Source organism: Cupressus sempervirens, chromosome 2 (genome assembly GCF_028749045.1).
Source record: "Cupressus sempervirens isolate cs-2001-9-10 chromosome 2, ASM2874904v1, whole genome shotgun sequence".
In the NCBI taxonomy this organism is placed as follows: domain Eukaryota; kingdom Viridiplantae; phylum Streptophyta; class Pinopsida; order Cupressales; family Cupressaceae; genus Cupressus; species Cupressus sempervirens.
The window spans coordinates 346,744,731-346,768,090 of NC_143119.1; the positions used below are offsets into that span (position 1 = coordinate 346,744,731).

General features: G+C 33.9%; 1 pseudogene; it reads left to right on the forward strand.

Moving 5' to 3' along the window:
- The first annotated feature begins 19,392 nt into the window (after nucleotides 1–19,392).
- On the forward strand, nucleotides 19,393–21,639 carry LOC149572546 (protein STRICTOSIDINE SYNTHASE-LIKE 5-like; annotated as a pseudogene).
- The last annotated feature ends 1,721 nt before the right edge of the window (nucleotides 21,640–23,360 follow it).

Sequence of the window (23,360 nt, forward strand, 5' to 3'; positions counted from 1 at the left end):
CATATCGAATACCCAATATGATATCGGGTACTTGATATGATATCAAATAGTTGATTACCGATCGGATACTCAAAAAGTCTTGGTCCAAACTTTTTAGCCTTGGCATTAGGATGGGTGGAAAAAAGTCAGAGTGGATTTTGAAATGCTTTTAGATGTTTTCAAACTCCAATTTTTCACATCACCACTTTTTGGCACACCATGATCCTGCACATACCCACCTACAGATGTAAAAGAAAAGAAAATCAAAGTAGCATTGCTTAAAGGCTCTCATTTGCAGGAAAATAATTCTTATCGAAGTTAGCTCAAATGAACAAGTGTTTATCAATATCTACATTTGATATCATGAAGATGCTAATAAAATATTTTGCATACAATGCCAATAAATCCTTTTCAAAAGGTTCAAAAAGTAAGGAAATTAAAGGTTGGTACATCCTAAAAAACCAACCATCCATGTAATAATTACTTACTAAAATATAATTTAAAATAATTGCAAGATTCTTCAAAGGACAATTTGAACCTAAAAACATACCACGTAGTAAACCAAAAAATCATTACAATCTAAAACACATGTAGATATTACCAAGTGACAAGTTGCTAACAAAATATCTTGGGTCCACTCAAAGGGCCTTGAAACAAAAACTCACAAATCTCGAATAACAATAATTGTAGGAGTTATTCCATTTCAATAGTAATCAGTATATTGAATGGACAGTTGATACTTAGCACTATACAAAATAGACAACTACTAAAATACTGACAATTAAAAATCCAATTTAAACTTCATTCATACGAATATGTCAAATAGCTTTTAGTATGTGAGCCTTCTCAAATTTGTGATTATTTGAAATAATCTGACCCCATATTTGTGGTGGTTATTAAGAAAATTTATAATAATGAAAAAATAGATGATTTTTTATTTTATTTATTATTTTAAAGATTAAGGAGTCTTATATTATTGTTCATATACAAAATAATTTTAAATTTAGTATATAAAGTTTTTCAAATATTTTTATAATTAATTTTTTAAATATAAGATACTATCATTGTATTTAGATTTTATTTATTTGTTTATTTATTTTGATCGGTAAATGGCCAAGGCCATGATAATTTTATTAATAACAAAAGTAACAACAGCTTTCTCCGTTCAAACGGGCACTGGTAGGAAAGAACGAAGAAGAAAACCTCATGTCTTGCTTGGGACTAAAGTCCTATATTATTACATCTTATAAAAGAGGCATACCCCAGTGACCTACATACTAGTTTATTTAATAACATTAAGAGCAATACTTGGATGAACTTTGACAATTTATTCCATCCATTTTACATAAAATTGCTACTATATGAAAGAGGACCAAATTTGTTACATCCAATTCCATATCTATGCTACTATCTTCAAAATGATTAGCCTTAATCGCATCCTGCAACAAAACATCCCTACCAAAGAAACTATCCAGCAGCTAACCAACATCTGATGTTAGAACAAGTTTCTAAACATATACCTCACAAAATTGTTGAAACGTACCTTAAATTGACAAACTCAAAATTACAACTGAATCGAATACTATTAGAATTTAGAATGATATTTAAGAAAAAACTACCTATTCTAGCCAACATCCACTTAATAAGATAGGATATAGACCAAATTCTAGCTAAATCACCTATTATGCTATCAACTAAATTACATGAAATAACAACATCATACCTGTAGATGATAAAAGAACCATACTCTCCTATACTACCTAAATAATTACATAATTATACTTCAAACCTAGCCTTCCTCTGTGTTTTGAATCAATCTCATAAATTAAAACCAACATAAACACACCCATATTGAAATTAGATATGTCTGAACAGTCAAGCATATGGAAATGATCCAAATTCACCCTTCGAACCACTCCTTACTGCAACTTCTAGTATTGAAATTACAGAGATTCTAACCGAAGAAAATATCTTATGAGATTATCAATCATCCAAAGTAATGTCAATAAAAATGGAAGCCCACTCAGAATTTAGGGCTCCTACACCCAAATAATGATTCTAGAAGCTACAACATAAGGTCATCCTGACACATGAGATCCATTCTTTAATAGATTCTAGATCTATAATTCAATTTAAAACATCTGGATAAATTTTGAGCCTGACAATAAACATATTTATGATGGTTGACATAGAAGCAAAACCATAACCCTAACCACAACCGCAACAATTGACAATAATTTGAATGCCCAAGAAATATCATATATGCATCTATATTGCCTTTGTTAGGTTACATAGCAGTCTGCATTCAGGATCCTAGAATAGAAGCAAATACATACTTGAAGCAAACACTCCCCACTTAATGTTGTAATGCTTCAAATAAATGACCTACTAACTTTTCGAATAAACATCATACCTATTTCATCATACCTGGTATTAAATATTCTAGTCATTTAAAGTGAATACCACAGATCCCATAACTATCTATGACCAGGCAAAAGAAAAACTTAGCAAAAATCCATACAAGCTTTGTATATACGTCAAAGCTACCAATCTATATATATATATAACCCCAAGTTTTGTTACCTTTTACTACATTAAGCCTTCTCTATATACATCTTTTGTTACTAGCCAGAAAACCCCTAGTATGTCGAAACATTCAGTATTAAACTTATCAAAATGTATCTAAATGATATTGGAGTTTCAGAGTACTCGATTCCTACCCTATAAAATATTACAAAAATTGGGTTCCAAACAACACCCGAGATCTTACATACTGAATACTTACAAAAGATAAAGATCCAACCTTAATGCAACATTCAGTTTTCTACATCCCTAGACCTTTCTTATTTCCTCCATGACACCATGATCACCTTTGGAACTTCAATAGATTCGTCCACATCCACGTATGGTGGCATTTCGAATGAGACCTTATTTCTGCTCATCTTCTTCGAGTTAACGGTATGGAATTCTAGCTCACTTAGGTCATCAAATTTCACTCTCAGCTGCACATAGACCATGAAAAATTTAAGGTAATCTGAGACCCACTTGTTGTTTTCCTCTACAATTATCCTTCTCCATCGTAAGAGAAAATTAACATTGGCCTCCATCCATGGCCATTCCTTATAGAAGGCCATGCTTTCCCTTACTATGAGGGATTGCTGATGAGGGGCTGTCTCTAGCTCTACAGAACCCAAAGGTAACCCCATATACCTTTTAGGTAATGGGATTCTAAATTTATCATCAATGATATGAATTGCCTTCTCCAGTCCTTTCCTCCAAACTGGGTCAAAAAGCTCGAAACAGAGCCTCACTATATCTTCTTTCTAGATTTTTGCCCTTATCATTACCCCTATGAAGGAGCCAATTATGGAGCTATTGGTTCTCCAAGTTGCGCTATAGTCAAAAACATCCTCTCCCATAGCTTTGATAACCGCAAATCAAGTCATATCATCTACCGCCCTTAGTAGACAACCCCAAAAAGGCCATTGTCCTGTTTTCAGTTGTATGAAAAACGTGGATATTTGTCTCCATCCAAGCTGGAATTAGGGTATTAAGGGGAAACAAATTAACATCTATTATTGAAACAGCTCCACCAATAGCTTATCCTAATAAATCCTAATTTGGTTCTGCAACTTATGTCCTCATTATTTGTTCTAGAACTACGCCTTCTATGATAACTGCCATCATTATGGCTTGACACATCTCACTTCTTAATGAAGCCTCACATGTGAACTCCCTTACCTCATCGTACTTAACTAGTACGACATACTATAAGATTTGGAAGCCGTTACAATAGTGGGATCCTTCAAGTGCCTTCTAATGATACACTTTGTACAAAAGCTGCTATAAGAGAATATTATTTGAAAAAGCAAATCTATAAGGATAAGATAGTAGGGGGATATGCAAGAAAGTCCTAATTTATGTACTATCTAATGAATATAAATACCAAAATAATTAACCTCCTTATACATATATCTTATTCTAACCATTCTTTAACGTAATTAAACCTGTAAGATCTTCAAAAACTAGGATGGCTAAGTATAGGGGGAGGATTTCTACTTTATATATTAAAAATTGTATGTTAACATAGAAATTCCATCCACACCCTTATTAGCTAACCCATCAGCTTTGACATTACCTTCTCTAAAAATATGAGTAATATGAATATCCTCGAATTTATCTAATATCATAAGGGTATCTTGAAGCTTTGAATTTAACACCCAATTTGGCGTCTTTTTCTTCCTAACCACATTAAGAACAATATGAGAATCACCTTCTATTATGATTCTAGACAAGCCTAGTTTCTCACAAAGTTGTAATCCTTTCTTTAGGGCTACTAATTCAGCTATATTGTTTGAAGACAGAGGCAGCGGCGAAGCCAACTTTGCTAACCATTTTTTGTGCTCATCATTGATAATGCAACCAATACCAGCTATCCCTGGATTACCTCAGGCTGCTCCATCAAAATTCAATTTATGCCACCCTTGAGGAGGTGGGACCCACTTGCAGTTCACTCTTGCTTCCTTGTTGCGAGAAGAGTGAACGAGTGGAGGGTTGATAATGGTGGGCCAATTTTTCTTCATAAACACATCCCATGTCGAAAATGAACCTTCTTCTTTAGAAGATTTCTTAAGATGAGCATTAAGCACTTCCACTATAGCAGCTTCTAATTTTAGTAAAAACCTTTCTTTGTTCAGCACTTTCTCTTGAAAGATGCGGTGATTTCTCTCCTTCCACAATTCCCACACCACAATCAAGGGGAAAATATGCAAAAGCTTGTTATATACCCCACCTATCAAATTTTTGGGCCATGATCTAAGTAAACTTTTGATGGAGTTTTGCAAAGGAGTAGCCCAACTGAGATGATCCCTCAGCCATTCCCAACAATTGAGCGCATAAGGACAATTGAGGAATAGGTGATCTACATTCTCATCGCTTTGCTTACATAAAACACACCAATGAGGGCCTATAATACCAAATCTTAATAACCTATCTGCGATCAACACCCTCTTTTGAAGGACAAGCCATAAAAAGAATTCGGCCTTTGGAAGACATGCCACGTCCCAACACAGATTAAGTGGCAATTCAATCTTAGACCATTTATGAGATTGAATGATTGCCTTATAACCTTGTTTCACACTATATGTGCCATCCTTAGATCCCGCCCAAATAAGGTTGTCTGACTTTGAGACTTGTTTGATATTTCTTCTGGAAATGATCTTCTCATAAGCCTTAATAAAGTCTGGATCAAATTCCAGATTGTCTAGCGAGTGCCATTTCCATTTCATAACCCCTTCTGAAACTTCTTTAATCTTATAGTCCTCAACTTTACTGCCCCACATAAAGGTCAACCTTTGCTTGAGGATATCATTATCTTGGGATGATTCAATCGAAGGTAGTCCATCCCATGAATCTTCCCAGAACAATGCCTTGTCACCTAAATCGACATCCCAAGTCAAAAATTTACTAATAAGACTCCGACATTTAGTCATAAAGTTCCAGCATTCTGATCCTTTAGGGAGACTATCCATTGTAAACAAGGATTTTGGGTCTGAAGGGTTGAGATATTTGTTAAATAAGATTTTAGCCCATTTTTGATCAGATTCTTTATATAATCTCCAAATTAATTTTGCCCCCAAGGCCTCATTTTGCCATTGAGGATTTTTAATACCTAAGCCCCCATATTCTTTTGATTTACATATGTTATCCCATTTTATAAGGGCCAACTTCTTATCTTCTTCTTTATCTTTCCATAAAAAATTCCTAAGTTTGGACTCGAATGACGAAGACATCCAATTAGAAAGGGGTAAACAAGCCATAGGGAATATTGGAATGGTTGAGAGGACTGACCTTATCTTAGTAATTTTACCTGCCTTAGATAGCCATTTATTTTTCCAATTCCCAATTTGTTTATCTACCTTTTCAATTGTGTCCTTCCAAACTTTGCAGTGTTTTGCGCCTTTATCTAGAGAGATTCCTAGATATTTGCAAGGAAACAGACCCTTCTTAAATCCCATGATCCTACAGATCAAATTCTCCATTTCTAGACTGGTATTCAAAAAGAAAATCTTAGATTTTTCTTTTTTCACTTTTTGTCCTGATGCATCCATATAGGTTTGCAAAATATTTTTATAGCCCACAGCCTCTTGAACTGAGCTTTTACTTGGTAGGATGGTATCATCCGCATACTGTTGATGAGTAATGTTAGGGACATTTCTAGTTACAGAAATACCCAAAATCCTTCCTCTTAAATATGCATCCGAAATAGCCCTTCCAAAAGCTTCAGCCATAATGATAAAGAGGGAAGGTAAGATTGAGTCTCCTTGTCTAATACCCTTGGATATATTGAAAAAGCCTTTCAGTGTTCCATTGATGAGAATAGAAATTTTAGGCGTAGAGATAAATTTAAAGATTAGGTTAATCCACTGATGAAAGAAGCCGAATGCTTCTAAAACTTTACAGAGGAAGCGCTAGTCAACCATATCGTATGCCTTCTGTATATCTAGTTTCATTAGCATACATGGTTCTTTATCTCTTGTTGCTGAGTGAATAGTTTCCTGAATAATAAGAATGCCATCCAAGATAGATCTCCTTGGTACAAAGCCTATTTTTTCTTCCGAGATTAGTTTTGGCAAGTATTCCTTGAGTCTGGTAGCCATAATTTTTGAGAAAATTTTGTAAATTGTATTGCATAGAGCTATAGGGAGAAAGTCCCTGGGATGTTCGGGCCCTTCCTTCTTAGGAATTAGCGTAATGAAAGAAAAATTAGTTTTTGCCAACAATGATCCACCATTTTGTGATGCTTCAATGGCCTTCCATAGATCTATTCCTAAGATATCCCAACATTTCTAAAAGAAGAAGGCCTAAAAACTGTCAGGCCCTGGTGATTTGTTAGGGTTCATATTAAAGACTGCAAGTCAAACTTCTTCAAGGGTGATTGGGCGATTGAGATTTTTATTATCTTCTCGGGTTATGAGTTTCAGAATGAGTTTGAGCATGGTGGATTGGGCTATCCTCTTTGATCCTTCATAATTGTTATGTAGTTTTTTAAAATGGGAGACTAACGTGTCTGCTATCTCTTGAGGATTTTCTATTTGCAGACTTGAGTTGTTAGTGATACTGGTGATTCTAGATCAAGCTCTATTGTAAATGGTTGAGTTATGAAAAAAAATTGTGTTATGGTCTCCCTCGTTCAACCATTTTTCCCTAGATTTTTGTCTCCAAAAGGTTTCCTCTTTTGATAGTATATCTTCTTGTCTTGTTAAAAGTTTTTTTTCTAAATGGTATTTCTCATAATCCATACCAGATCTGATGATTTCCTGATTTAAAATTTAAAATTTTCCTTCTATCTCCAATTTTTCTTTGAAGATATTATTAAAATGTTCTCTATTCCATCTTAAAATATTTTCTTTTAACATTTTGAGCTTAGAAACAAAGATGAACATTTTGGAGCCCTCAAAGTTAGCTTGTGCCCACCAAATCCTTATTTGTTCAATAAATTTTGGATCTTGAAACCACATTTTTTCACACTTGAATGGGTTTCTAGGCAATTTAGATGGTTCCGATATTTCCATACATATTGGAAAATGATCTGAACCTGCAAATGCTAGAATGGATGATACGCGATTTTTATTAAAATTCGTATTTTCGCCAACTATTAAAAACCTATCTAGTTTTTCCACTATGAAATCATGGTCCTTCCTTCTATTATTCCAAGTAAATGCACCATTACTTAATGGAATTTCTACCAAACTATGTTTATCTATCCATGACTTAAATTCCAACGAGGAAGATGTAAGATGCTGTATTCCTCCTACTTTTTCATTCAGATTGATAATGGTATTGAAATCACCACCCATTAAGAAATGGCTATTTTGGTGATTATTCAATACCTTACCTATTTCATCCCATACCTCTTTTTTCTTTATTGGATAGGTAGGTCCATATACATGAATTAAGATAAATTTTATATCAAATTTTAAACTCTGTATCCTGACACACATCCAATTAAAGCCACTAACTAAATATTTCAATTCAATTTTTTTGGGTTCCATATAATTCCTAGTCCACCTGAAGCACCCAAAGCCTCAACAAATACTGACTCCCAAAAACCTAAGTTTCTATTTAATGTGGAACCTTCCGACTTGTTTAATTTAATTTCTTGAATTAAAATTATTTCAGAATTAAAATTATTTAGGTATTGTTTAATTGGTCTTTTTTTACTAGGGGCATTTAGACCCCTAGCGTTCCATGTTGTGATCCTCATGATGCCCTGGGAAGGCACTTCCCCTTCCCCACATTTAGAAGTTCATCAATTTTCTTCTGTTCCCTACTTAGTCCTTCAGTCTCTCACAATTCCTTTAGAGTTTTCCTTCCTCTTTTTCCTTTCATCTTGCCAAAAATAGGGGAACTCAGTCCTGCCTGATTCAGACATAAACCCAATTCTTGCAAATTATCATCCACATTATACACTGATGAAGTTACAGTGTCTCCTATTGCTTGGAACTCCTCTTGTTCTAATTCTCTGCAAATCTCGGTTCCAATATTTGCCTCTAGCTTCTACTCCTCCCCATTTCCTTTTGATGTTCTATACTTCCCTTTAATAATTTCTGATTTATTCCCACTTTGCTTATCTTGTTCCTTAAAACTGTCCTCCATTTGTAATTGTAATAAGTCTCTTCAAAGATCATCCACTGTATAATCTTTCCCCCTCAGTTTGATGATTTTTTGTATAAGTTTCTCTTTCTGGTGTACAGTACTATTATCAATATTGTCATAATTAAAGATCTGAACCAGTTCTACAGATAACTACTTGAGCTTCTTATAAACATTCTCTGGCACTTCTGCTTCTGGAGGGGAATTTAAGTCCTTATTTAAGAAGTTTTGAATATCTTCCATAAGTAGGCTATCTGAGTTTATGTCCTTCCTTTGCAACTTTGTCTTGCTTTCCTTTGGGGTAAAGGGTGCAGTGGACAAAAGACTAGGCATTTGCCAAAATTTGGAGGTTCCTTTAGATCTTTCATTGCCAAGAGTTGATGGTTTTGCCTCGATATTCCTATTTGCTGTTTGTTGTAGGGCAACCTGATTATCATACTGTATTGTGTCTACTTTCAAACTATCTGTTGGAAATGAAGAAAAAAGAAGATCATTTTCTACTACGCTTATGTCAACTTTTTCAGTTGTTTCAAAGGCTTTGACTTGAGTATCACTGAGTTCCTTATCTGTGAGATTAACTTCCCCTTTTTGACTTGAGGATTCCTTGCTCTGGTTTGCTGCCCCTCTTGTTCTGAGGTCAAAGAGCAGTAATATTTTTCTGTTCCTTCAGATCCTGACATATTCTCCTGTGCTTGCATATCCTCTGAATAATTCCTCATTTTGTAACCATCTATAAGATCTGGTTGTGTTGAATATGAAATGACTTCTTGCGCTGTTCCCTTTTTTGTGATATCTCTTATTTATTTATTCATTCAAGGATATTATTTTAATAAACTAAAAGCTTTTCATGTCATCTATCAATAATTAAATAACTCATTACAACAAAAGACATAAACTTTGGCACTTGTGCTCTTGTTCTATCATTCACCTTTGATAAAAATTAAAGTTGAAAAATTTAAAACCTATAACTTAAAAAAATAAAAATGAATAGTCCGTTTCTATTAATAAATTAATATACTGAATAAAAATTCACAAAAGGGGTCAGGGGATAAAAGAGCACCCCATGAGAGTTCACACGACTGAAGCCAGATACCAAAACTATTCATCAAAAAAAATTTAAGCAACTCCCTCAGGCGATAAAGCAGTGCCATCCAAGGGAGGTGGTTCATCACAATCATTAAAACCCCAAGCATCTATAGGATTGGCAGGTGGACTAGGAACAATCCAGCCACCAATAGCATCATCAAAAACTTGTTCTTTATCTTTATTTTTTGCCTGTAGTAGAGAGATAGCCAAATTCAGGCGGAAAGGCCATTTGGAGCTAACATCACTAGGAGGAGCAACAGGAGGGGGAGCTACAGGAACCTAGGACTAGCCAGAGCCATGATGAGGTGGAGAAGTTGAGTGGTGCCACTAACTATCACCACCATCACTTGGAGAGCAGTGGCAGGGAACTTGCGAGCACGGTGTGTGCAATTGGTGAGTAGAACTGTGACCTTGACGATGGCCCCGAGGTGAAGTATGGTCAACTAAGTTAGAAGGCACTCTAGAAACCATCCACAACATGTTACTTCAGTGATTGAGTAGCTCTTGAAGGTGGGCCACCTCTAGAGCCATGTTGTTAGCTTGGACTTGTATTTATAACATGACATTATTACAAATGCATGCTTTAGTGTACATAGCAACATTGATATCAAGAAAGTTGTGAGTGAAAAGAACAACATTCCTATCCTTCCTTAAAGTAAACAAAATCTCCATCTTGAAAGTATGCCAAATTTGGGAAAATTTCCTAGGGATCCTGGGAGAATCACGTAGCACAATCATGTGCCAAGGAAAGTGTTCTGGCTTGAAAGGCTTGAAAAAAATCATGTATCCAATTTCAATAATTTTGGGCACACCCATAAAACCAAAAAATATGCAAAAAAGACTTAGGATGCCCACAAAAAGGACAATGAGGATCTGGAACACCAAGATGCTTGAGCCGTGGCCCAAGTGGAAGCCCTTGAAAAAATAAGCACAAGAAAAATGGGCAATCTTCGGCTCAGTGATAGCACTTCAGATAGTCTTAAATCACATTCTCGAATGATACATAGAAAATTGAAGATGTCAGCGTTGGTTGAGAGTATCCACCATAGGAAGATGGGGAGAAAGCTAGTGATATCCTAAGCTGGGTTTGTAATTGATGAAGGGTGTGGAAAGATACCACTTCTAGTCTTTCCACAAAGTTCACACAGACTAGATACTCACCTTGTGGATCAAATGATCTAGAAGGGTAGAGAGGAGAAGATCAAACATCTATTGATCTAGACAAGCAAGACATAATTGGACTTGAATATCCTCCCAAGATTTAAGACTCATGGAGATCCTAGAGAAGAGATCCATAGGAGTCTTGATGTTGCATTTGAAAAAATATAGAGCACTAACACCTTGAGTCTTGGCCAGAGGAACACCTTGAATGGAAAACAACAATGACCACCAAAATTTATAACTTATTTTAAAAATATTTATCTCTCACTTGTAAAAAAATCAATGGCATACACGAGAGCTATTCAAAAGGAAAAATCTTAAATGCATAGAATTAGATTCCTCAATATATGGCTATCATTAAGCCAAGAGGCTTTCTAAAGTAGAAGCATTCATCAATGTAAACTTTTTGACATTTAAAAAAAAATTGACATTTGTCTGACTATTTTATGAAGTGTTGAGTTGACAGAATAAAATATTAAATTAACGTGCTTCCAACTATAATTAATGTACAACTGGTAACACAAATAAAATCCACCTCATATATCACTCACAAGAGCATGATAACCAATCATCCTATTATTTCTTTAAAAACTAAATAATTCTAAATTTTCTTTCAAAAATCTTTTTAGCATTTGTGATGCTATATATTGCACATAGTATGGGCAATAATTGAATATGAATTGAATTTAGTTATTATTTTAACGAATGTGTTTAACTATTATACATGGCAAAGGGTCATGAGAGAATCATAATAAAAACTTAATTATGAGAATCATAATAGAATCAAATTTAATTTAGAAACTTATAAGAATCATAAAATTTGATTTTCAATACTAATACAATGCATTGTTTTCATTTTTAAGTTAATTTTTGAACAATATATAATAGAATCATATCTCAACAATCCAATAAAACATTCAATTTAGAAATAAAAAATAAGATTTTTTTAATTATAATAAAAAAATTATTTGAAAATTAGAAATTATAGAAAAACTAAATAAAAGAAAAAATTGCAATAATTTTACAACTTGATTTTTAAGAAAAATACTAAAAGAATAAAAGTCCAATAGAAAAGAAATTGGCCAACAACTCTTTTATATGTTTTATGAGATACATATATACACAATTTTTTAATTTATTTTTCACTGACTCATATGAAATATATATATATATATATATATATATATATATATATATATATATATATATATGTATATGTATATATATATATATGTATATGTATATATATATATATGTATATGTATATATATATATATGTATATGTATATATATATATATATGTATATGTATATATATATATATATATGTATATGTATATATATATATATATATGTATATGTATATATATATATATGTATATGTATATATATATATGTATATGTATATATATATATATGTATATGTATATATATATATATATGTATATACATATACATATATATATATATATATGTATATGTATATATATATATATATGTATATACATATACATATATATATATATATATACATATATATATATATATATCAGTAAGAGGCCAATAAGAGGCTCACAATTTACCATTGTGTTGTAGGCTCTTGCCTTGAGAATAACCTCATTTTTAGTTATCAATAAATATTAAAATATTTGAAGTAGGGTTAAAAATTCACCTTTATTGTAATTTTTTTGAATGTTGGGTAGTTTCTAACCTATGAATTAACACATATTTTTATTATAATACTATATATATTATAATTTTATTTTTATAGACCATGTATATCTTAAATTATAAGCCAATCCTCATACTAATATTAACATCACGTATAAAAAATTTAAATTGGATATTTTGATTATAAATTTTATATTTTTTGAAATTGGATATCTCTCAACTTATTTTATACAATAAAAAATTATTTAACTTTTAGATATGCTAGTTTCATCTACAATCGAAATAAGTCTATAAACATCAAGGAGAGGCCACACACCCAAAACCTTATCTCTACAAATCTCACAAACTTCTCACAATTTGCCAGCGGACCAATTTAGTATGCTTCTACATACTAAGAAGACATCTGGAAAGTAGAAACCATATTAAAACATTTCTCTTGGTAGTTTCTTGAATTTCTGTACATAAAGGACTTTGTAGTAGAGACTCTAAATAACTTCTGTAAGTTGTTCTACAAATAATACTGTGAAGAAATATATTACCAATAAATTCACAATATTACTAACCCTAAAAATCAATTTCACAACCCCAAATAATGCTCGGCAAAAACTATTTCCGAGTGCTAGATTTACTTGGCACCTTAATAAATTGAGTGGTACGAGTGAGCTCAGTAGATGAAAAAAAAAACTGGGCAACAATGGATGCCGAGTGAGCTCGGTAGATGAAGAACAACTCGGCAACAATGGATACCGAGTGAGCTTGGTAGTTTGGATGTCGAGTGAACTTAGTAGCCACTGGAGGGTTAAGCTTGGTAGAAGAAGGTACCAAGTGAACTCTGTAGCCACTGCAGAAAATGACTTCTACCAAAGACAATATCAAGTGATAGAACTATAAAGTGAACTTTTCCACCATTAAAACTAGAGAACCAAAACTTGAAACTTCCAAACAAACTTCTCAAATGCAATGAATAGAAGAAGAACAATGTATTCTAGTATGCCTCGTTGTTTTCTATTCAACTTTGATTAAACCATTACAAAATTTGGGAGCATTCGGCTTCAACTAGAAAACTCTAAAATAACCCTAAAACTTTAAAACTTCAAACTTCAAAAACTTTAAACTTGCAGCTCTAATGGCTGCATACAATAATGCCTAGAGCAATCACTGCTTCAATAGGACGAACTCAACAAACAATAAACTTACAGAATGACCAGATAAGAAACATGTGCATCTACAGGCACGAAATGAACTTCCTTCTATCTCTACACTCTGATGAATGGATCTACTGATCACTTCTCTTCTCTCTGCAACTTCTAATCTCTTCAAATTCAACTACTTCTACTGGTCAAATGGAACAGAACATTCCTTTTTGTCTTTGCAAAAAAAATTTCCCCCTCTTTTTAGAATTTCAAAGAACTCACCTATCACATTCATGTTTTTTGTTTGTTGTGCAGGTTGTTAGGGATGGTAGGTGAGCGTTTGGCTCCAGGGGAAAAAGTCAACTGCAATTAATATTCCAACACTCCCCTTTTGTCCCGAGCCAAACAAACAAGGATCACTGCTAATCCACATCAACTATACCAAGACACTCTCTTAAGTGTACACAACTTCCAATGCCTAATGGCTTTGTGAAAATGTCTACTAGCTATTGCTTAGACTTACAAAATTTTATTTTGATATCTCCATTCTCCACCAACTCTTTGATGAAGTGATATTTGATTTCAATGTGCTTACTTCTACCATGGAAGACTGGATTTTTGGACAATGTAATTGAAGAGATGTTGTCACAATAAATTGTGGTTCCATCCTCTTGCCTTTCATTCAAATCTGTCAAGATCTTTCTTAACCAAATAGCTTGACATGCTACTGCATTTGCTGCTATGTATTTAGCCTGTACTGTAGATTGAGCAACAATAGGTTGCTTCTTGGATGCCTATGAAATTGCACCTGATCCCATATGAAACATGTATCTGGAAGTGCTCTTCCTATCATCTATACTTTCGGCCCAATCACTATCTGTATAACCTACCAACTTGAATTCATTTGTTGTAGTATACAAAATTCCAAATCCCTTGGTACCTTTCACATACCTTAGGATCATCTTTCCTGCTTGCCAATGGAAATCTTTTGGTGTTTCCATAAATCTGAAAATCAAACTTACTACATGCATCAAGTCTAGCCAAGTTGCAGTCAAATACATTAAACTTCCAACCATACTCTTGTATAGTGTTGGATCCACTCTCTTGCTAGAGTCTTCCTTGCTCAACCTCAGACCTATTGCTATTAGTGTTGCGGCTACTTTGCTATTATACATTTTAAATCTCTCCAAGATCTACCTTGCATATTTTTCTTGAGAGATGAAGATGCCATCATGCATCTATTTTAATTCTATGCCTAGAAAGTACTTCAAGAGACCAAGGTCTGTCATCTCAAATTCATTTTTCATGGCCTCTTTAAACTCACCAATTAAAGCTTTGTTATTACCAGTAAAAATTAAATCATCTACATACAAGACAACAATCAATACATTTCCATTTGATGCCTTGATGTAGAGAGTAGGCTCAACATTGCTTTTGCTAAAGCCATTGCTCATCAAATATGAGTCAATCCTACTGTACCATGCCCTTGGAGCTTTCTTGAGCCCATAAAGAGCTCTCTTCAATCTATATACTTTATTCTCTTCACCTACTACTTCATAACTAGGTGGCTGCTCCACATATACTTCTTCCTTCAATACACCACTTAGGAAGGCAGACTTCACATCCATTTGGTATACCTTCCATTTGTGCTAAGCTGCAATTGCTATGACAACACACATAGTTTCTATTCTTGCAACTGGGGCATATGTCTTATCATAATCTCTGCCATACTACTATTTGTAGCCCTTGACTACCAACCTTGCCTTATGCCTATCAATCTTGCCTTCAGCATTGCATTTGGTCTTGTAGACCCATTTCACTCCAATCACTTGCTTCGTCAGAGGCAAATTAGTTAGCTCCCATGTCTCATTCTTTTTTATAGCATCTATCTCCTCATCCATGGGCTTACACCATTTCTTCTCCTTAATAGCTTCTTCAAAATATATTCAATCACTATGAGAAAATAATGCAAAATTAACACTTTCATCATAATCTTCATACCTTTCATCTTGGTATATCTCCCTAAGACTTTTGGTCTTTCTTGGTAATAGGGAGGAGAGTGTGGGATCAAAATCTTCACTACTGCTACTTTCCCAACCAGCTCGGTCTACACTGTTACTTGGCATTGACACTCGATCATGCCTTGAGGAGCTCAATAATGATTGAGGCTGCTTGCCTTTTCTTCTATCTACTCCTTCTTCTTGATGTTCATCAGCATCTTCTTCACTCATAATTAGCACTTTACTTGAGGTGCTCGGTGACTCATCAGTTGGTTCATACTACTGATTTTCAAAAAATTTCACATCTCTTGAGAGAATCATCTTGTTGTTCAATGGGTCATGCAATCTTTATGCCTTTGATTCTGAGCTGTACCCTATGAAGATGAACTTCACACCTTTGTCATCCAATTTATACCTTTTCTCTTTAGGCACATGTGCATATGCAACACATCCAAACACCCTTAGGTGTTCAACTATCCATCTTCCTCGTGACCATGCTTCCATTAGAATTCTATCATGGCCTGCCTTTGTAGGACACCTATTAATTAGGTAAACTACTGTTGCCATAGCCTCTCCCCAAAATTCAATTGGAAGACCTTTCTATTTCATCATGTTCCTTACAATTTCAACAATGGTCCTATTCTTTCTTTCAGCCACTCTATTTTGCTGTGGTGTATAGCTAGTTGTGAGCTCTTTCTTTATACCATTACAAAAAATTATAAAATAATTGGAGGTATACTCCCCTCCTCTATTGGATCTTAGGACCTTGATATAACGTCCACATTCTCTTTTAGCCTAAGCTTTGAACTCAAGAAACTTATCAAATGCTTTAGATTTAGATTTCAAAAAATAAACCCATGTCCTACGACTGAAATCATCAATAAATGTCATAAAATAAGTACTCCCCCCAATGGAAGTAACTTGCATAGGACCAACTAGGTCAGTATGCACTAACTCTAATGGATATCTAGCCCTCCTAGAATTTCCAGAATTAAAGGGAAGCCTATGTTGCTTACCCAAAATACAAGCCTCACACTTGTCACATGAATTTCTAATACATGGCAAACCTTCTACCATTCTTTTATTTGACAATAAATTTAAACCAGCATAGCCTAGATGACCATACCTGAGGTGCCATAGCCATGAGGGGTCTTCAATCACACTCCTTAGAGCTGATTGTGTGGGAGGTGCAACACCAACTTGAGATGAGAAACATGTCTCAATCCTCAAGGGAAACATTCTGTTCTTTGTCATTTGAACTGCTGCAAGTAAGTTCTTGCTCCCATACTTTTCATGAATGACACGCCTGTCATTCTCCATCAGCACTTTGTATCCATTTTGAATGAGCTCACCAATGCTCATCAGATTGTGCTTCATTCCAGGGGTAAAATACACATTTTGTATTTCTTTCTTCTCACCTTGCTTGGTGCGGACCATAATAGATCCTTTGCCCACAACTGGTAGGGTTCCATTGTTACTCATTTTAATCTCAGATTTGAAACTCTTGTCAATGAATAAAAACAAAGTTTCATTACCACTCATGTGGTTGCTACATCCACTATCAAGGTACCAAACCTTAGGGCCTTCTTCTTCACCAACATTACACATGATGAAGGTAGTGGCATTGTTTCCACTTCCCATGTTCACATCGACCACATTTTCTTGTCCTGACTGATCATTTTACTTCTTCCAGCATTCACTTGCATAATGCCCATATTTATGATAGTATTAGGATTCTACATTACTCCTATTTGAGTTGTAGTTTTTCTTACCTCCTCTTGAAGTATTTTTTGAGCTACTTGCTCCATCTACTCTTCCTGAGCTTTCTGTTGCAGTATTTCTTTGTCCTCCATTACCTCGGCCTTTGCCTCTGGAGTTTCTACCTGAGCCATTTCTTCCTCTCCCCCTTCCTCTTGAATTTTATTGGGCCTTGAATGCTTGCTCTTGGGAAGAAGAAGATGCAGATCTATTGATCCTATGCTCATGGGTTTAAAGAGTACCCATCAACTCATCCATTGTCAAAACAGTGAGGTCTTTTCCCTCTTCTATGGTCATGACCAAATTGTCATATTTATGAGGTAAAATCCTCAATATCTTTTCCACTATCCTCTACTCTTGATAGTCTTCTCCATTTGATTTCAGTTGATTAATCACATTGGAGGTTCTTGAACTAAAATTTGCAATTGATTCATTTTCGTTCATCTAAAAGTTCTCAAACTCCCTCCTTATATTTTGTAGCTTTATTGTACGGTCTTTATGATCAATCCCCTTGAAGTTTGTCTCAAGGATATCCCATGCTTCCTTTGCATAATTTTCTGCTGCAATCTTGGGAAATACTGTCTATGTCATTGCGGCCTCAATAAGCCTTAATGCCTTTGCATCCTTTCTCCTTGACTCTTTCAACTGAGTCTTTTGTGCATTTGTGAGAGCAACATATCGAGTTGGGTTTGTCACATCATTGAACCCATTTATCAAAAACTCCCATAAATCATTTGCAACCATAATGGTTTTCATCTTCTTTGCCCATGTATCATAATTTTGTCCATTGAATGGTGGTGGCTATTGCCATATCTTTCCTCCATCTCTTGCCATGTCAAATATCCTAAGAAAAAATTGCCCTAACTCATTTTGGATGTGGGGCCTCAAAGCTTTGATACCATGTGAAGAAATATATTACAAATAAATCCACAATATTACCAACCCTAAAAAACAATTTCACAACCCTAAATAATGCTCGACAAAAACTATTGCTGTGTGCTAGATTTACTTGGCACCTTTATAAATCGAGTGGCAGGAGTGTATCGAGTGAGCTTGGTAGATGAAAAAAAATAACTCGGCAACAATGGATGCTTGTGAGCTTGGTAGATGAAGAAAAACTTGGCAACGATGGATGCCGAGTGAGCTTGGTAGTGTGGATGCCGAGTGAACTCTATAGCCATTGGAGGGGGGAGCTTGGTAGAAGAAGGTACCGAGTGAACTCGGTAGCCACCGCAAAAAATGACTTCTACCAAAGACAATACCGAGTGACAGAACTATAACGTGAACTTTTTCACCATTAGAACCAGAGAACCAAAACTTGAAACTTCCAAAAAAACTTCTCAAATGCAAAGAATAGAAGAAGAATAATGTATTCTAGTATGCCTCCTTTTTTTCTATTCAACTTTGATTAAACCATTACAAAATCTGGGAGCATTCGGCTTCAACCAGAAAACCCTAAAATAACCCTAAAACTTTAAAACTTCAAACTTCAAAAACTTTAAACTTGCAACTCTAATGGATGCATACAATAATGCTTGGAGTAATCACTGCTTCAACAGGATGATCTCAACAAACAATAAACTTACAAAATGACCAAAGAAGAAACACATGCATCTGCAGGCATGAAATGAACTTCCTTTTGTCTTTGCACTCTGATGATTGGATCTTTTGATCACTTCTCTTCTCTTTGCAACCTCCAATCTCTTCAATTTCAGCTACTTCTACTAGTCAAATGGAATAGAACATTCCCTTTTGTCTTTGCCAAAAAAATTTCCCCCTCTTTTTAGAATTTCAAAAAACTCACCTACCGCATTCATGTTTTTTGTCTATTGTGCAGGTCGTTAGGGATGGTAGGTGAGCATTTGGCTCCAGGGGCAAACGTCAACTACAATTAATATTCCAACAAATACAACATATGATTCCATACACATGATAGCTGAGAGAGAGAGAATGGATTGGATCACTCCGTCAATAGTTGTGACTATTGTTTTGGCATGTTTGGTTGCATGGCTCCTGTAAATTATAGCCTATTCACTTATTTCACTAGGTCCCAACATTTATCTCTCTGATTGTAAAAGAAAAAACCCCTTTCCTATGAATAATGTTTTTAAGGAAAGTAAAGTTTTCATAGACTAACACCAAATCCTTGAATTTTAGATAGATAGGTTTGTGGGGAAGATTGACTGGATTGAATGTTCTTACCTTAGTAATTTTTTGGTTTAATCTTGTAAGAATTGTTTCATCATTTTTTTGATCATAGTCTATGATGTATTATTATATTTTTTTCAATTTATATGTTTCTTAATTATATAGTCTGCAAGGTTCATTGAAAATGAAATATAGTTTGATAAGTTGATGGGGGATCATAAGCTATGGTCTGATATCTTGATCAAAAATAGAGTATGGCTTGACACAATGATAATAGATCATGAAATATGGTTTGGTCACACGTATTATTTGAAATGTTGATGATAGATCATAGCATATGATCTAACATATTAATGAAAATTAAATTTTTATATTCTATTGAATTGAATCTGTGTACCAATTTTAGTGTGCTATTTTATGATTTTATTCCAAGTATTTAGGTTTTCTTAAATTGCTCAATTTGTGAATTCATTCAAGGTTTTTCTTAAAAGGATGATGATATTTAATTATATCAAACTTTTTCCCAATGTTCTCAATCTTAAGTTCAATGGTTTACAATCAGATTAATCTATTCCTTGTGCTTAGATAGTTGAGAAATTAGGTGAGTGCATCTTGGACGAGCCAGAGGATTTAGCTGTAGATAGCAATGGACTTATTTACATTGCAACTCAAGATGGGTGGATTAAAAGAATGCATCCAAATGTATCATGGGAGGATTGGAAGAAGGTGGGAGGAAGTCCTTTAGGCCTCACTGTGTCTAGGAGTGGACATCTTCTTGTTTGTGATCCTGCCTGGGTAAGATTACAATTGATTAAATGTTTGTGTTAATGAAGTTAAGCTATAACAATTACTGATATTCTTTGCTTCATTTTGGGATATCATGTTTGTTTTATCTAAATACATGGGGAAACATATCCATTACTTTGCATGGCCTGCTCAAAGTTAGTGATGAGGAAGTCTCTATTATAACTTTTGAAATTGAAGGAGAAAAAATTAGGTTGGTTATGGGTTTTAGTATAAATAGATCATTTTAAAAAGTTACATATTTCAATATGTGACTTTTGAAGTGAAAAGGCTAAGTTTGATGGTTTGGTGTTATCAGATTTGTTGATGCAGTGGTAGAAGGTAGTGATGGAAGTTTATATTTCTCAAATGCCAGTGCCAAGTGTCCATATACCAACTGGGTTTTGGACCCTTTGGAAGGAGTACCATATGGTCACCTTCTCAAATATAACCCCACAAGAAGAAAGACAAGTGTACTACTTGATGGCCTTGGCTTTGCAAATGGAGTAGCTCTTTAGCTCTTTCTACATCTAAAGATTATGTGGCTATTTGTGAATCATGGAAGTAAGCTTTACACATACAATCACAAGGGCATGCTCCATTTAAAATGAAATCCTATGTGAAGTGATTCTGATGATGGTGACATTTTATTGAATCCACACCATAAATCATTGAGATTTTCATTGGTTAATTTTAAATTAGTTATATCACTTTTCATATGATTTATTTTTTATATTATTAACCTATAAATTCTTTTAAGCGAGTAGGCTCAGGTGTCTCAAGTACTAGATAAAAGGAGAGAAATCTAGGAAAATAGAAGTCCTTGTGTAAAATTTTCCTAAAGGCCCATACAACATAAATCTTGCTTTTGATGGGCAATCATTTTGGATAGCTATCATAAAGGTATTTAATAACCCTCCCTCTTTTATTAATGTTTGAAATAAATAGAATTTGAAAATTAAAAATCATTTTTTTTGGTTGTTGCAGATGAGGATAAAAGAGTTACAAGTTATGTTCAAATATCCCATATTAAGACATATATTTGCAAGATATCCAACAATAATGGAGTGGTTTGGGTTTTCAAAGGGTTGGGCAATGGCGGTCAAGATTGGAGAAGATGGTAAAATAATCAAAAGTTTTGACAATTCAAATGGAAAGGTTATATCATTTGTGACATCTGCTATGGAGGTGGGAGAATATCTTTATTTGGGCAACCTCAACACTAAATTCCTTGTTAGATTGAATTTAGATAAAGATTGGGATTAATGATCATTCAGACAAGTTGATCTTTAAAAAAAATCTATAGGGAAGTTAGAGAATATGAGGTCCATAAGTAAATCTTTTAAAAAAGATGGGTCCATATTCAATTAGGCACTCACTGTAAAATTGATACAATAGTTATTGACACTAGACAAATAACTTAAGGTTTTTCCCTTTCCTTTCAATGATTTAAATTTTTGTTAGGATTGTACAAAATATCATAATATGACATTGTCAATACTTTCTAGAGTAATTCATAGTTATGGTTTACATTTGGAAACAAATAGACATTTCTTGATATGATCCATATCCTATTTGTGGAAATACATCTATTTTTATTAAAAATAAATAAAATTTAACGGTTTACAATATTTCTCTTACATCCTTATTCTCCTTTGTTTCTATTAGGTGAAAAGAGGTTTTGAAGGGGCCCTAAATCTCTTTTACCAATTAGAAAATCAACATAGAAAGAAACAAATGATAACTGATTCTTAGTCGATAGATAACCAAAATAAAATAAAACAAGCTACAAAATCCCCAACTAGGTTATAGAGTTTCTAATAGTTTAATATTCTTTGAATTATCTCTTCATTAATACTGTAAAATTTGTGAACAATTCTATCAAGTGGAGCCATACTTTAATTGTTGTTGTAAATCTTGGTAGCATGACATGGAATACGACCTAAGCCTACCTCATAATGGGGGTCTAATCCTACCTCATAATGGGCAACCACATTTTTATTTGATATTATTTCAACACTTATTTCAAGGAATTCCTAGGCAGCTCTAGATATTCCTTGAATGCCATTAACCTTTGCATTCAATTTTCATAATCGTTTCAAGCTACTTTGCATAACTATAAGGCTAACTGTTATAAAAACTCTTAGTTAATATTATGCCTTCTCAAACTTATCTTCTAGATTCTTTATTTTTGTTTCACATGCATTTATTTCATTTCTTTGATACCCTTCACAAGGACCTAGATGCTAGAAAGAATATCATTGACACTATGTTCATTTCAAGAAGGATTACCCTACCCCTAATCCATAGATTCTTTTAAAGGAATTAATCTTGTTCTCAATAGCATTGAATTCATAAATCAATCATAAAAATAGGGCACCTTGATTTTCAGTCAATTCCTTAACTTGCTTCCTTATATTCCCTTGATATCATAGATGGAAGAACCTTCTCCAAAAGGCTATCTTTTTCATTATCAATAAGAATATCAATATGAAAACCCACATCTAAGAATTCATCTAGTGAGAATTGCAAAAGATAATCTATAGTATCATTGTTGTTCTCTAGTTATGAATCTATATTCTTCCTTAACTTCTTATTACGCCTGCTAGAGAACCCAAAAGAAATTAACCTAAAGTTTCACTAAGTTTGCCAATTTTTTTAAATTTTTTTTTGAAAAATATAATTTTTAAGATAAAGATAATAGCAATCAATAACATAGTGGAAGCAATAACATATATACATGCATAAGTATTACACAAACAAATTACATCTCTTAAGGGTTCCATGATGTTGAATCACATTCAAGTTTTATTAATACTGCAAATGATACATAACAAATCCACGTCATAGATAACCACAAGTACAAATCCATTTAATGAATATATAATTACATATAATGCCACTTGGCATATCCAGAATGCATAATCATTTGTTGTACAGGTTATAGGGTATGAAAAGCTCATAGAATATACATCATAAATAAAATA